We start from the raw sequence: 15,612 nt of genomic DNA, 5'->3' as shown, positions 1-15,612 counted from the left end.
CTAGTAATCAATTAGGCACCCATTGAATCTAGTTTTGCATGCACCATATTTTATAATTCTTTTGAAAAAGAATGTCTATTTTGCCTCTCATGATCTTTTTTTTTCCCTCTTCATCACTGCACTTGTAATTTAATTGTCTGTAAGTGAGGTTATAAACTTTCTTCATTGGCTTAGACTCAGGTCCAGCACCAGAACCAGGGACCTATGGGATCCCCACACCTGGGTGGATCCCTCTGTAGACTTCCCTCCCCGTCCTGGGCCAGCTGTCTCCTCCCACATGGCCCTTCTTTACAATGGCCCATCTACTTGTCTCTCTCTTCTGCTGGGTTGCGAGCTCAGTGACAATGGAGATATTTCCTGATTCTTCCTCTGTGCTTTCAGAGAGTGGGCTCAATAATTCCTCAGGCTGTGCTTGCTGAATCAACATGAACTGACACGAAGGCAAGATTTTGCTCTTATTACATCTTCAGTTGAACCATGACCTATATCCATCCCACCCTATAATCACACAGCATAGAACATTTTATCTGAAGTTTTTGAAAATACATCTATCTGAAAACTACTACCTGGTACATTTTTGTCCTTGGTGAACATTACAAAGTGATAGACTGGCTGCTACAATCACTTTAGTGGGGCTCTTAAGGAATGGAAACACATTTTTTATGAGTGAGAAGAAAAGGGCATCATGTACATACGGCATAGTGGTTATGGAAACCCCACAGAGGGAAAAGAGGAAACACGCAAAGTATTCTGGAAAGAAGGAAATTGAAGTAAGAGAGAAAAGTCAATGAGGGGTCGACGAGGTCTGGCATGGGAGCATGGACGGAAAGTGTGATCCTGGGGAAGAAAGCAGAGAGAAGGAGGAGGAGGATTTGCTGCGATCCTGGGGTGGATGAGGGTGATCTGATCCTCGGCATGGTCAGCCCAGGAGACACGGGAATTCACATCATGTCGGTCTCCCTCGGACGCTGTGTTTAGATGTGGTCTGTGTTAGCATACCTGTGGCAATAAGGGTATTTGACTCTCAATGTGTTTTAAATTTTAAGTTGAGGAGAATTTTCTAACATTTACCCATTTTAAAGATGAAATATTTTAGGGCTAAGAGTTACAAGTATAATCATTTTTCTGTGATTATAATCAAGTGCATTTCATTCCAACTGGGGCCTATGCCAGAACATGGTGTTTCAGAGTCTCAGGCTGTGTGAGGGTATGTGTATTTAAACATTAATTTTTATAATTATAAATATTAACTTGTCTAGGCCAGTATCCTGGGAATGCTTTCTAAACTATGCTTTCTATACAACACTTTGCTCAGTTTTTAATATTTGAAGAAATGGTCTGTGACTTACTAGCCCTATTGTTGGTAGAAAAGCGTATTGAATGAGTCTGTAATCAACTCCCATCAGGATTTTGGATCATTAGCCTCGGGCCCTCGGTCATCTCCACCCAGCACACCTGTGCTGGTGGCTTGCTTGGCAGGGCTCTGAGTGGCCATGCCTCAGAAAGTGAGAGGGGACAAGACTTAGTTCTTGAGGAATCTCCAGTCTGCTGCTAGGAGGAGGCGTGGATGGCAATGGAAGTGAAGAAATAGTACAAAAATACTCAAAGCATATGACTGGCTGTGGGGCAGAATATGAGGTGAAACATGAAGATCCCCAATAAAGGGCTGGGAGTAGTCAGAGAGGGAAAAACCAGGTCCATTTGGGACAGTCAGGAAAGGCACAGGACATTTGAGAGCCTTAGAGAATGACTAGAACTTCAGAAGTCAAGAGGTGAAGGAGGAGCTGCCAGAGGTCAGAAGAACAGGGGCCAAAGGAGGGTGCAGGGGGGACATGGGTATGCCCTGGGGCTGGGGCTGCAAAGGGGAGAAGTTGGGAAAATGATGACGATGATCAAGAGGATGCCAGTGGCTAGCACTGCCGAGCGCCCTCAGTCCTCACAACAAGCACCCATCTGGTAGGTGTCTTGGTCGTGTTTTAGAGATGAGGAAAGCAGGGCACACAGGTTCAGTAACTTGTTTAAGGTCACAGACTTCAGAAGGGGTGAAGCTGAGTTTTGTAGTGGGGGCACTGGTCTCTAGGAGCCATGCCCTGGGGTGGTTGCCAGGGGAGATGAGACTCAAGGGCAGGCTGGCCTAGAAGGACTGTGTGGGGTTTAGCTCATGAGCAATGAGGAGTCACTGAAGGTTTTTTATTTTTCGGGTTCTGAGCTATGCTTTAGAAATATCAGTCTGACAGAGAAGGCCACATGACCTGCCAGAAGGATATTTTGAGAAGCAGGGTCAGAGGCATGAAGACCTGGAGCAGAGAGGGGCAGTAGACAGGGAAGGGGAGACAGAGGTATAACACACAGAAGGTAGAACAGGGGCTCACTCTAGATTAGACAGGAATGAAGAGTTTGCTGATGGACAGATGGCAGAAGGCGAATGCCAGAGCTTGGAACCAAAGATCAGAAGTACCTGGATTTAGGGAGAGTACTATGCGTCCTGCTTTGGACAAGTCAGTGCAAAATAGTTCTCTCCTGGAGGATGTTGGGAACAGATTGGCTCTCAGGGGAGGTGCTGCTGGTGAGCAACGGATGAAGCAATGGGACAGCCATGGTCAAGAGCAGGAGATGGAGGATGCTGAGCCAAGCAAAAAGAGAAATAAGAGGCTGAGCATAGACCTTGGGGAACTTATCTGTGGAGAAGAGAGAAAGCCCACCACAGAGAAGGAGGATGACCTATCAGAGAAGCAGATAGAAAACAAGAGTCTTCTGACCCACAGCAACAGGCAGCAGAAACTTTCTGAAGACACTGTTACTAATAACACCCTTGACCCAGATATCAGGGAAGGGGAGAAGCATGCTTAGGACAGAAGGAAACATGCAGCCAATGGTCTGAAGCTGCCAACAAGAAAAAATGGCAGAGGAGGGCATGGTAACCCCTGCCCAGCTCACTCTCCAGGCAAAAAGTCAGAGGAACTGACAGCCTCTCATCTGGCTGATAAATACAGATCCTCGGCCACCTGGACAATGGCCGCTTCCAGGCCAACCCATTCCTTTTCTTCCTTAAAGTCAACCAGGTTATTCAATAAACTAACATCTGTCATGATTTCTAAGTATATATTTAGCATGGAGGAGCCATTACATGTGCTCCTGAAGGAAAATTCTAGCAACTCAGGTCCCTTTGTAACTTGGTGAATACCTGGTTTTTATGAGTTACGAGCTTCAGTTTTCCGAGAAGCTCTGGATGAACTACAAGCCCATTCTTGAATGTGTTCCCAATAAAAAGGGAAAGATAATGTAGTGTCCAAATTTGCTAATTACAGCCATGATTAAAGCAAGACTTTTCAAGTTTATGCTTTCATAAGATCGGCAACCTTTTGAACACAAACAGGATCAGACAAAGATAGTCGTAGCTATGGAGAGAGAATGAGCAGGCAGTGCCAGTTCCCTCAGAACAATTAGTTGCTGCTGGCTCTGAACTACATTTAAAGTTTATTTTGCTGGACTATCTTCTGGATTTTTGGTGCCATACTGTAATTAAGCAAAACTTCAGCAGAACATAAAGTACTATATTATAGTCGTTTTGAAAAATATGAGGTAGATGAAAAGACTCAAAGCCTTAATTTTTTTAACAAAAATCAAATGAGTAATATTTTGGAAACTTCTGGATGGGAGAACAGAAATATATAAGAAGAATTCTTAAAGCCCTACAGGAAAAGAAAAAAAAAAAGTGGTGGGGAGGGGATAAGACAAAGCCTCAGGCAGGTAATGTGGAAGCTTGACAGCAGACAGTGATTCTGTTAAGAAAGGGAGGCAGGTCTCTCAAAAAGATACTTTGAACTTTGGAAGCCAAACTCCTGAGTGTGAATTCCAGGTGTGCAAACTCCTAGCCACAATCCCCTTGGGTAAGGTACACTGACATTCCTAGCACATTTCAGTGTATATGGGAGGCAATCAACAGAGGGTGGCCCCTTCTCCTTCCACTCCAGATCCCCACCCTCTGCACAGATTCCTCACTGTCCCAACCCAAGGTGAGGACAAGACTTTCCCTTAAGGTAGCTGGTGAAAAAAAGACTAGATTGGGAGGTGGAAGCCCTACATTGGAGTCCCCACTTAAGGGCTCTGAGGTCCTCCTCAAGGTATCTAACTTTATTTTTCCCTGTAAACATGGAGAAATTCCTACCCACGCAGAGAATAGGGAGTGAAATGAGTTGATTTCTGTGCAAGTGGTAGGCAAACCACTTCTCCCATGAATCAATGAGGAGCAGGCTTTCTCAAAATGACCAAAAACGATCCTAACTTCCTCCATAAGAACCTAATTCCCTTTTCATATAGTTCAGCTTTTTAAACACTTCTTCTCTAAAGAAACTCAGAATTCCAGAGTATAGGTCACCACCCTTACAGAATCTTCAAGCAGATTTTTAAATATTTTTTGTTTTACTTATAAAAGGGATTATACCCCTATAAATATCTGAATTTTGAGGAACAAGAATTTAGATTTGGCAGAACTAGTTTACTGGGTTCCCCTCTAGAAATGACTGTTGTTTTCAATGCAAATTGAATCTGAAATTCTCCTCGTGATTATTTTTTGAGGTTCTCATTCTTTTCTGTTAAAAATACATAGAAATATTTAAAAGATAACTTTCTCCTCGGTTTTATAAGGAGAGGAGAGTGACAAAGAGAAACACTGAACTTGGCGTACAAGTGGACCATGCTCTGGAATTTGGGTGGGTCTAGGAAAAAGCACAGACTTCAGTGGAAAACATATATGGGTGGGTGAGAAATCCCCATAAACTATAAATTGAGTACATACTGCACGGGCTGGTATGGAAAGAAAACACAGGGCTCTCCAAAGTCAGGGGAGAGGAGACAGAACGAGTTGGCACTCACAGAACACCAGGTGTCCTGCAAGCTGGGGATGTTTGCAATTAGCAGCCGTCTTCACGGGTTTATGGAACCTGGTTATGGTCAGCATCCACCAGGCGCCCCTGGAGCAGCTAGCTGACTGCCTACTGCCCACACCCCTGCCACCTGATCGCAGTGTCCCGCACTCCTTTCCCACCTCTCTTCACTGGATCCCCTGTTCAGTTGGCTGGATTCAAACCCACCTTGTTGTCTTTCCTGTGTGATCTATTTCCTGAAAGCTATCATTTCTTTCCTTTTTCTTTCAAAGTCTCATTATCCACCTTTAGGGCCCTTCAAGGCCCATTAGACTTGGCTTTCCTTTTCCAGTGGCGCCTGGCCACCAGGCTGAACCAAACCTAGAATGTGTGTGCACCATGTAGAGCTTACATGCTGTCCCGGAAACAAGCATCTGTTCAGTGCGGGTGCCGCCTCCTTCCCCCAGCAGATAACAAGCCACTGGCTGTCCAAGGGCACATCACACTTGACTGACTGAGAGCCAGCTACCCTTCGCTGAGTCCTGCTTTGCACCACGAGTTGGGTGCATTCAACTCACTGTTTGCAATCTAGTCGAATGCAAGGTGAGCTTTATTACTTCACTTTTTCAAAAGGAGGAACCTAAAAATCAGGGAGGCTGAATCACTTGTCCAAAGTTGCCGGCAGAATCACCTTGCACAGGCGTCTCACTTCATCATCAGGCGGCCCGTTAGGAAGGGCGGACACGAACACTCAGGCCCTAGGTAACTTGCACCCACTGCTGTAACCAGACCACTTGAGCTTTGATCCCAAATCTGTTTGTCTGGCTCCAACTGTATTCTTTTCCACTATATCGTGTTGCTTCCCTGTCACCAAAATGCTCAAGACAAAGTTGAATGTGGATATGAAGTGAATATGTGATGATTCATCCCATTGTGTCAAAACCAAAGGAATATGACAAAAATATGCAAGTTTGACCAGAGCAGCAGTATTCTCTCTCTCTCTCCCCCTCTCTTTGTATACATATGTATGCCTTAAATAGATATAAATTATACATACATATATATATTATTTTAATACTTTACTTTTTATTTTTTTAGAGTAGTTTTAGGTTTACAACAACATTAAGAAGCAGTGCAGAGATCCCCACATACCTCCTGCCCCACATGCACGCAGCCACCCTACTGCCGCTCTCACCAGATGGTACCTTCCAGACCAAAGGCAGACCTACATGGACACGTCACTATCACCCAGAGTCCATAGTTTACCAAATAGTTCACTCTTGGGTTTGAACAAACGTATACTGAACAAAACGTATATGACATCATTGTGATGTCATACTGAGGAGTTTCACAGCCTTAAAAATTCTCTGTGCTTCCCCTATTCACCCTCCCTTCCCCGCCAGTCCCTGGCAACCACTGATCTTTCTCTGTCTCCATAGTCTTGCCTTTTGCACAATGTCATAGAACTGGAATCGTATTGTAAGTAGCCTTTTCAGATTGGCTCCTTTCTCTTGGCGTTTTGCCCTGAAGCTTCCTCCATGTCTTTTCATGACTTGGTAGCTCCCTATCCCCAGGTATTTACAGCAGGATCAAGACAAAACCCGACTTCTCGTTCTTTGCTGTATAGCAAAGGTTGCAAAGGTCCATTAGCAGCATGCTTATGTTTAAGACAGTGTGTCACTATTTCATATATCTCTGTAATATATATAAAATAGTGTGTCATATGTAATTCTACATATGTCCCATGCATCATAAAGAATGTTCAGTGCAGGTGTTACACTGCCTATAGCCCGATTTCTCCAATAGCCAAAGGCACTTCTGAGTGGCAGCTCTGCTCTCATGCACGGAGCCCAGGCCATCTGGACCCTAGAAAGCACCCCAGGAGTGGGGATCTTGGCTGCCTGGAGTTTCACCTTTCCAAACCCTCTCAGTGTCCAAGCCGGGCCTGGCATCTTCAAACACAAGTGTAAAATTGTTATACCTGCTTAAGCCCAAATTTGGAGCTCTTACTTGAAATTTCACTTGATAGAAAGTTAAAGCTTAATGAGGTTTCAGAAAAGTTAGTGTGACCCTCTGTCCCATTTCGGATGAGGAAACGAGGCCCTGAAGGGCTCTGAGACTTGTCCGAGGGTTGGCGGAGTGTGGAGGAGCTGGTCCTTCTGCCAGTGCTAGGGACTTCCTCTTACCCAGGTGGGACCCAGATAGGGAAGAGGTGGCCCCAAATTCAGGGGAGAGCAAAAGAGTGCAACTTACAGTTTGGGAACAAGATGAGAGGAGTGAGTAGAAAGAAATAGAAAATTTCGCCAATGTTGGCAAATTTTTAAAAGGCATACAATTCCTACTTTCCCTAAACTGTAGACCTTTGTCAATAGTTCCTTCCTAAGGGTGGTCCTATAAGGAAAACCCCTGGGAACTGAGTGAGTAGCCTCTCAGTATCTTTGTAATTAGAAAGTGGTAATTCCCGGGTGTTACACTGCTTATGTCGTAGCATCATTCCGAGGCCTGATGCCAGACCTATTGTTATTATTCTGTGTAGATAATCCACATCCTATCCAGAGGTCACTATGGGAAGCTCACTATGGTATCACACATGGAATAAGTCTGTAGAAATGCATGTGGAGGTCACTGAGAATAAAGGCACATGAGATTCATCCACTGTCATGGAAATTTCTAGCCCATTCCCATTTGTTTATAATAATTATCCACCACAAGGGGCTGCTAACTAGTGTGATGTTTTAAAACAAAGCACAAACCTTGTGACCTAGGGCCATAATTGAGACTATGACAGCTTTGAGAACTACTAGAATGTGAGGCTTGATCAGATAATTTCTGAGGTTCTAGAGCCCTTTGGAGAGAATTCAAGAGAGAGAAAGAAGTTCTATCGGGCTGCCTTCCAGGTGATAGTTCTGCGTGGCAGTTTTTGCTGTCAAGTAGCTTAAAAAAAAAACAAAACAAAACCTGGAGCTATATCAGATAGAAACACTTTTTGAAGCAAGGGGCTGTCTTTCACCCATAAAAACCAGAGTTGCCTGCTGGGGGCCTGCATGGCACAAGGCCTCCAGGCTTGGAGGTGGGTGAGGTCTGCCAAATGCCCAACTCTGCCTGCTGGGGTGGAGGGCATGTTCCGCCCCTTCTCAGCTGTCACGTGAGCGAGCACCAGCCTACAGGGCTGGGTTGCACACACGCCCTCCTGGCAGTGCAGGCTTCTTCCCTTTAGAGCCAGGTTCCCTCACTTCTCCACGTCTCTGGGCTCTTCAGCTGAGCTGGGCCTCAGCACCTGGACTCAAGGTAAGACCCTCATAATGCCTCCAGCTGATCAACCAGGGTGGTACAGAAGGAAGGGGAAATAAAACACCCAAACCTCAGTGGAATTTCTGGAAGGTCCAACCAGAGTAATTCATCATAACCTCAGGCATGATTTTTTCCTCTACTCTCCACTCTTGCTAATTTCAACTAGTATATATCTTCCTGATTTGAAGAAAACTCCCACTTTTGAAACTCTGAGTGCTTAAAAGTGATTGAGCTCTACTCTAGGAGACTGCAAATAAAATATTGCATTAACTCTGTTAGGAAGACAAGCAATTAATATTTGTACCTCATACTGTAAAGACTGAACTCTCAGTTTATTTGCATAAACAAAGGTTTGGGGTATAAAACTAATAGTAGTACATCAATCATGCTTCTAAAAATAACAGTTCAGCTATTAAGTCAGATTAAATTTACTAATAACCAACAAAAAATTAGTGCTGAATTTTGAGCCTTAAAGATTGATTTCAAAGACAAGATGTATAACTAATACATCTGTTTGAAAAACTGCACATACTTCAGTGTATTTCTTTCGAGATGGTATATAGTACCACGCACAAGTCACACTGCATATTATGAAAAGCAACAAGGTGTTTAAAACATTAAGTGGTAGTAGCTAGTTAGTACCCTAGTTATCCTTACTTATTGTCCAGTTGGTCACTCATTTTACCTTAGGTTTTCAGGATCTATCCAAGCCCTGGTTAACTCTTTCGCAAAATTTTTGAGAGCGATAAAAGAGATCCTACATATATTGCTCTAAATTACACTTAACTCAGAGATGAGTGACATCTGCATAACTGTACTTAGTATCTCCTATCATCCTAATATTTTAAAAACTCCTTTTGTTTTATTCCTTCCTTCCTTTCTTTTGCTTTCTCTCTCTCTCTGTCACTCTGTCTCTCTCCCTCTTTCTCTTTTTGGCATCCTTTAACCAGTTTTGCTCCCTTTTCTGCTAAGAGTCACAAAGCAATTTCCCCAGCTTGCAAATATGAGAACCTATTTATTTCTAATAATTTTCTAGCCAGTCTATTTCAGTGTCCTATCCCTGACCTGTCAATTAACCATGAACCCTGAGATTTGTCCCAGCAGAATTCAGGTTGTGTATTTTCATGGGACAATTTATTTAAAAACCAGGGTGGTCCATAAAACTAAGGGTTTCATGTTCACAGACCTGGCAGAATGGCCTGAGCTCTGCATCTGCGTTTTTGCGCACCAGTAGTTAAACATTCGATGTAAAAGTTAAGGAAGTAAAAGAGTGTCTGGATTTTACATGTGCTCTAATGTTCACCATTGATGGTGCTGGATGAGAACTTCGAGGTCATTTCATCCAATCCTCTCATTTTACAGATGAGGAAAACAGGACTAATTGATAGCTAATGATACTAAATTAGTGCTCTTCTAAAACTAGATAGCAGACTTAGTAGGCTTCTTAATGTGCTTAGTTGCTATATTGATTTCATGAGCTGAAGAATGTGCTGTGACCTTGAGCATTTGCATTCTGTGGTTTTCAAATGTTTATGTTTCTAACGTGGTATTTATAATCCTGGGTCCCGGTAACCTTTTGTCACTGATGCCTTGCCAATCCCCAACGCTGGGCAGCCCACCTCTTCCGCATGCACCCGGCGCTCCCAGTCTGCACAGCCCTGTGCAGCCACGATAGGTGTGATGGAGAAGCCAGTTCCTACTTGGGGGACACATGGGGCCTGTGCAGCTGGCGAACTTTCTTCATGTCTTGTGGCCTGTCCCATGCTCCTCAGGAGCTAGCCCCGGGTTCTCCCACGTCCTTCAGCCCGGTTTCTCTTACACCAAGGCACCGTATGAGCATTCCCTAGACTAAACACACTGCCTCCTCCACTGTCATCCTCTCCTGCTCAACACTTTTCTATAAGTCTTCTTATCTATCTTCCTCTTCCCACAACTGGAATATAAGCTTCATGAGAACAAGTATCTTGCCTGTACTGTTGTATCCCCAATGTCAAGAATAGTCTGGAAAATAGTAGGTGCTTAATAAATACGTATGCAATGAGTGTGACCTTTCCTCTTTCCCTCCTTAGGGAAACAGGTGCCCCCACCCTTTCTAGGACTTCCCCTCATGGGTGTGTCAGGGTGCCCTTGCCTGCCCTCAGATCCTTGACCTTCAGATCACATTCTCTTTCCTGAACCCCTCCCTTCCTAGCTGTCCACTCTGTTGAATTTACATAGCTGTGCAGCCTTCTTGCTGCTCTTTCTCTAGCTGTTTTACTGGAAAGTTCTCCCTCCTTCTCTGAATATGGGCAATCTCCAAGATTCTGTCCTCAGCTGCCTTCCTCTCTTGGTATTTTTCTTTCTTGCAGATCTCATGACTCATCTGTGATCATCTTATATTTTCTTGTACAGTAGTTCCCAAATGTCCATCACCAGTCCCAAATTTATTTCCTAGAGACGCACACCTCAAAGCAGACACACTCAAAGCCACCCTCACATGTCACCTGCAGTAAACTCTGCTTTTCATGCAAGGCTTCCTCTTCATCCAGAGCCCGTACAGCTCCTGGTTTCCCGGCACCGCTACGCATCTAGTAAATCTGTGAATCTGACTTGTTTATAAACCAAGGTAGCAATGCCCCCAAGTTCATGTGATACTTGGTCGAATTCAACAGCCTCCTAAATAATTTCTCTATGGCTACCCTCCTGTCTCTATGTATCTCGGTAGATGAGGCTGGCTTCTTCTTGCCTGTTGAAAGATCAAATGCTTCAGTTTCATCTCCGTGGACTTTTCACATCTATTGCAGTATAGTTTCCCATCTGGTCTCACACTAACTTTCTTGCTGTACCACAGCAGCTCTCAGTCATGGATGCACATCAGAAACAAATGGAGCTCCGAAATATAACCAACTCCAGCTCCTACTCATATGTATCCCCCACCCCATGAGAGATTCTGATTCAGTTGACCTGTAGTGGAACCAAGATAATAGGGCATTTAAATTTCCCCCAGGTCTTTCTTACATGCAAGCATAGTTAGGAATCATTGATATACCCTAAGATCCAATCAAATAAGCATACTCAGCAAAGCCCTTTACCACCACCCCATCCTTCCAGCTGGGCAGGTCCCCTTGCAGGCAATTCTCTTCCCCCTGTTTCCTCTTCCTACAGTGAATGCGTGAAGACTTCCGTGATTCTTCCAGTTGGAAGGAACTGATCCTTTTCCTAGAAATCCTCACTATGTTTCTGTATATAACATTCACTAATGTCAGCTAAGACTCCTTGTTAGATAAGGACAATATAGAGTGTTAGAATAAGACAAGGTCCCTGTCTTTATGCAGTTTACAGTATCATGAGGTGAGCCAATGAATATCCTAAGTTTTATGATAGAAGAAAGATGTGTCCATGAGATAGCATTTCAGCAGAAAGGGTTCCATCATGCTTACGGTAATAACAATTTACATGTATGTCATCCATCTCTTCTGTTAGATGGTACACTTTTGAGAGCCAGGACTGTACAAAATTCACCTTCATGTGTTTCTAAGTCCACATTTGTCTCATGAGAGTGTTAAATGTTTGCTTAATAAATGATTGAGTGAGTGGGTGAATAAACAATATGTTGGTGGCTAGGAGTCACTGGGGAATAGAGCCCAGTGCCTGGCCGGGCAGAGGGGTGCTCCGCTGGAGTTCATGTTGGCATGTTCAGTCCCAAGCTATCGTGCATTTAATAATTTCCCTCAACCATCCTTTCTATAGTTTTTTTTTAAATAGTAATAGGTAAGTTGTAGATATTAGGTAATCACTAATTTCTTATAACTGAACAGGTGGTGATGGTCTGCCCAAAACAATACTTAGCCCCTCTGACTCCAATAAGCAAATATTAGAGATCACATGTCATCATTTGATGATGGAAAGAGCTGGGTTCAGGGCCAGGGCTGCTTAGAAGAAACACCTGCCCACCCTACAAATTAATGAGCCTTCCCTCTGACCTTGTCATGATCTTCAAGTTAAGTCCCTAGGCCTCTTCAAGATGTTGTTGAGAAAGCTGCCAAACTGGCAAACGATGAATAAATGAATGAAGGACACTGCAATCACTCCCATAAACATGTGTGTATGTGTGGAGCAGGGGGTGGGCTACGGGATTAAGAGACAAACCAATGTCAGAGGAATTGTTCAACTCCAGCGGAAACCTCAGGTAATTACAAGAATGATTAATACTTGTAATCACACCCTAAGAAGTGCACCATAGCCATCCTGGGGGAGAAGGCCATCTCCGAGTGTCCATGGACTCTCCAAGGGCACCGGTGAAACACACTGTAAGAGTCATCAACTGAGTGAGCCGAGAGGATTGGTCCGGCTTTGGAGTGTCTGAGCAGAGGACAGATAAAAGGAAGTGTTTCCTAACCCATAGGATTTCAACAGTAATTCCAACAGAGATAGAATAATGTGTAAATATAAATCACTTCAAAGAATCAATTTAGAAAATTTCATATGTAATGATGAATGCATTAAAACCACTGACATGTATTATATGAATGTCATTTCCTTGAAATTCATTCATTTTTAGTTTATGGATTGACTCTAATCCATTTATTGATTCACTTTTTGGCTCATTTATAGAGTCAGCAGTCATTAAAAGTTTTTTGGGGGAACCTACTAAATGCTGGGGACTGTGTTACTATGGGTGCAAAGATGAATGTGGCCCAATCCCTGCCTTCAAAGAAGTCACCATCTGGAAAAGGACACAGATACAGTAAGAGAAAATCTTGTGTATATCTAATCACAATAATCATGATCAAATTAACAGCTACAATTAGTTGAGAATATGCAACGTGACCAGCACTGTGTTGACAGTTCATATACTTTAATTCCAAACTTCAGAGGAACTCTGGTAAAACTGATGAAAAGAAGTAAATGGAGACTCAGCTAAGTAGGAAAGTTTGCCTAGGTCACACAGCTAGTTAGTAGTGGTGACGATATTTAGGTCCTGGTCTATTTGACTCAAAAGTCAACGTGTTGCCCTGGCGGGTGTAGTAAGATTACAGTTCATAGTGGTAAGGGTGAGGCAGGGTCTGAAATAAGCCAGCAGCAGGAGGAGTTGGTCAGTAGAAGAACCACAGGGGCTTCTGTTGAGGGATCGGTACTATGATGGGCTTTCCAGGCAAGGAGGACATTGGAAGCAAAGGCAGGTAGAAAGGTGTGGGCAGCATGCAGTGTGGAAAGGAGAGTGGACCCTCACCACTGAGGCACGGGCATGGGGAGGAGATTATCCAGGCATGGGGTAAGAGCAGTAGCCAGGCTGTCACTGGGAAGACCTGGACATTGGGTGAAGACGTCAGACTCAATCATATAAGAAACAAAGAACAACTTGAGGGTTGACGCAGGAGCTGGCCATGGAAGGGCAGAGGAGCAGGGGATGGAAACAAGGTCTCATCAGGAGATACAACTGAAGAGCATGGGGTGGTCATAGAGGAAGGGGGAGAGGGAGGCAGCTTGAGCACCTGGTCGGGTGACCACGGAGCCACTCCCAGAAATAATAATAGAGGAGTAAGAGCGGTCAGACTGAGGGCTGCAGGCCATGCTCCACATGCTCCTCCAGGGAACACTGACTTCGTAGGTGTCTCCCATCAGCAAGTAGTTGGTTCTAAGGCAAAGTGACCTTCCCTCTACTTAGCTCATTAATACAATCAATATGCAGGAGCATTTTTGTGTGACCCAAGGTTGTTTTTCCAGAACTGGAAGATTCCAAGTTCCCTTTTCTTCCCTTCATTTATCCATGTATTCATCCATTCACAAACATGAACCCCCAGCCACAACCTAGGCATTGGTACATACAAGGTCAGATACAGTAGCATACATTCCAATGAGAGGCAAGGGAGCATTATGGGCAACATGTTGGCTTTTGAGTCAAATAGACCAGGACCTAAATATAGTCACCACTACTAACTAGTTGTGTGACCTATGCAAACTCAAAATAGCTGAGTCTCCATTTATTTCTTTTTATCAGTTTTACCAGAGTTTCTCTGAAGTTTGGAATTAAAGTATATGAACTATCAACACAGCACTAGTCACATTGCATGTTCTCAAGTAATTGTAGCTGTTAATTTGATCATGATTATTGTGATTAGATATACACAAGTAAAGTGACAATTCCACCACACTGAGATACATGTTGTGGGCGACAGACGGGCAGGGGAGCACACAGGAGAAAGCAGATGGAAGACAGGGGGAGGGCCTTCCAGCAGATGGCCTGGCATGTTTAAAGGCACTGAATCCATCAATAGGGGATCAACCCACTTGGGCAACTGTGCGTCATTCCACATGGCCTGAGCAAGCTGCAGTGCTGGTTCTAAGGCTAAGATGTGGGTGAGGCCAGCTGTGGAAAGGCTCGCGTGCTTGTGATCATAAGGTCAGGAGCTGAGGTCTTGGTGTGCAGCTACTGGGGGCTGCTGCGCTGAGCAGCAGAGTGCTTTAGGATGATCATGGAGGGATGCATCAGAGGGAGGAGGATGGAGGCGTGGTCTTGATTATGAGTCTACTGAAGTCACTGAAGAAAGAACACAATGCGCATCTAACCCAAAGCAGTGGCAGCAGAAGGGGGAGGCCACAGCTTCCAGGACATAAAGGTAAACTAGGGTGATTCAGTGTCTTCCAGTGCCCGAGGGTCTGCAGAAGGAGGGAAGCTCACCTGGCCTGGGGATGATGAAGCTGGGCTGGGGCAGTCCAAAGGGAGACCACAGACCATTCGTGATGAGAGAGACCTGAGGTGGAGACACAAGGTCTAGGTTTCCAGAATTATAAAGATGGCATATCAGTCCAGCTGGGAGTGGGTACAGAAGTGTATGTTCAGTGAGAAGAAACTAGTTCTAAGTAGGGAAACTTGGGGAGAAAAATACCTTTTAAAGGACTGGCAGAAGGGGAGAAGACTAAAGTGGGCTGCAAAGGGACCTGGACAGCAGGGAGGGGCCATCATTAGAAGACGGTGGCAGCCTTCACACAGTCAGGTGGGGAGTGACAGCCCATGGGCTGAGCTGCCAGTGACTCTGCTGAGGGGGCTGGTGGACAGAGGACTTATTTCCAGGGCTGAGGGGTCATCATACCACCACCGAGGAAATGGAGGAAAAGGATCGTTTCTTTCCTTCTTAAAGCTCTTCTCCACCCCATCCATTCTGCCCCGCAAAGCTTGGCTTTCTGATGCAAGGTGTTCGTGGTCAAACTCCTTCTCTCTCCCCATATCCCAAAGATGGGAGTTCTGGGCTTTCTCATTTTATGAGTTCTATTACCAGTGCTCAGAAGGAAGCAGGAGACAGCACACAGAACAAACAAGAGCACACCACCCAGCTCTTCCAACCAGGGCCCGTCCCGACTTCACGTCCTGAAAACTGGATCTCTTGGCTGAAAACTGAAAATAGGGATGAAGACAGATCCGAGATAGGACATTAAAACTTGCCAAATTGGTTTACTTTGGGTGCCACCTCATTTC

The 15,612-nt window shown here is 44.5% G+C and overlaps 1 protein-coding gene across 4 annotated transcripts in view; it reads left to right on the top strand.

Annotated features, from left to right (window-relative positions):
* KCNJ15 (potassium inwardly rectifying channel subfamily J member 15) overlaps positions 1 to 15,612 on the top strand; it is a 68,392-nt gene that overhangs the window by 31,566 nt on the left and 21,214 nt on the right. Inside the window, exon 1 of one of the 4 annotated variants that reach the window (XM_017645079.3) lies at positions 6,235 to 8,153. The exons of the other annotated variants lie outside the window; for them this stretch is intronic. The gene's annotated coding sequence lies outside the window, so the exon portion shown is untranslated. Of the gene's footprint in view, positions 1 to 6,234; positions 8,154 to 15,612 lie in introns of those variants that run through there. 4 annotated transcript variants of the gene reach the window in all.

Source organism: Manis javanica, chromosome 3 (assembly GCF_040802235.1).
Source record: "Manis javanica isolate MJ-LG chromosome 3, MJ_LKY, whole genome shotgun sequence".
Lineage (NCBI taxonomy): Eukaryota > Metazoa > Chordata > Mammalia > Pholidota > Manidae > Manis > Manis javanica.
The sequence above is the reverse complement of the archived record's forward strand: the minus strand, read 5'-3'. Positions and strand labels throughout refer to the sequence as shown.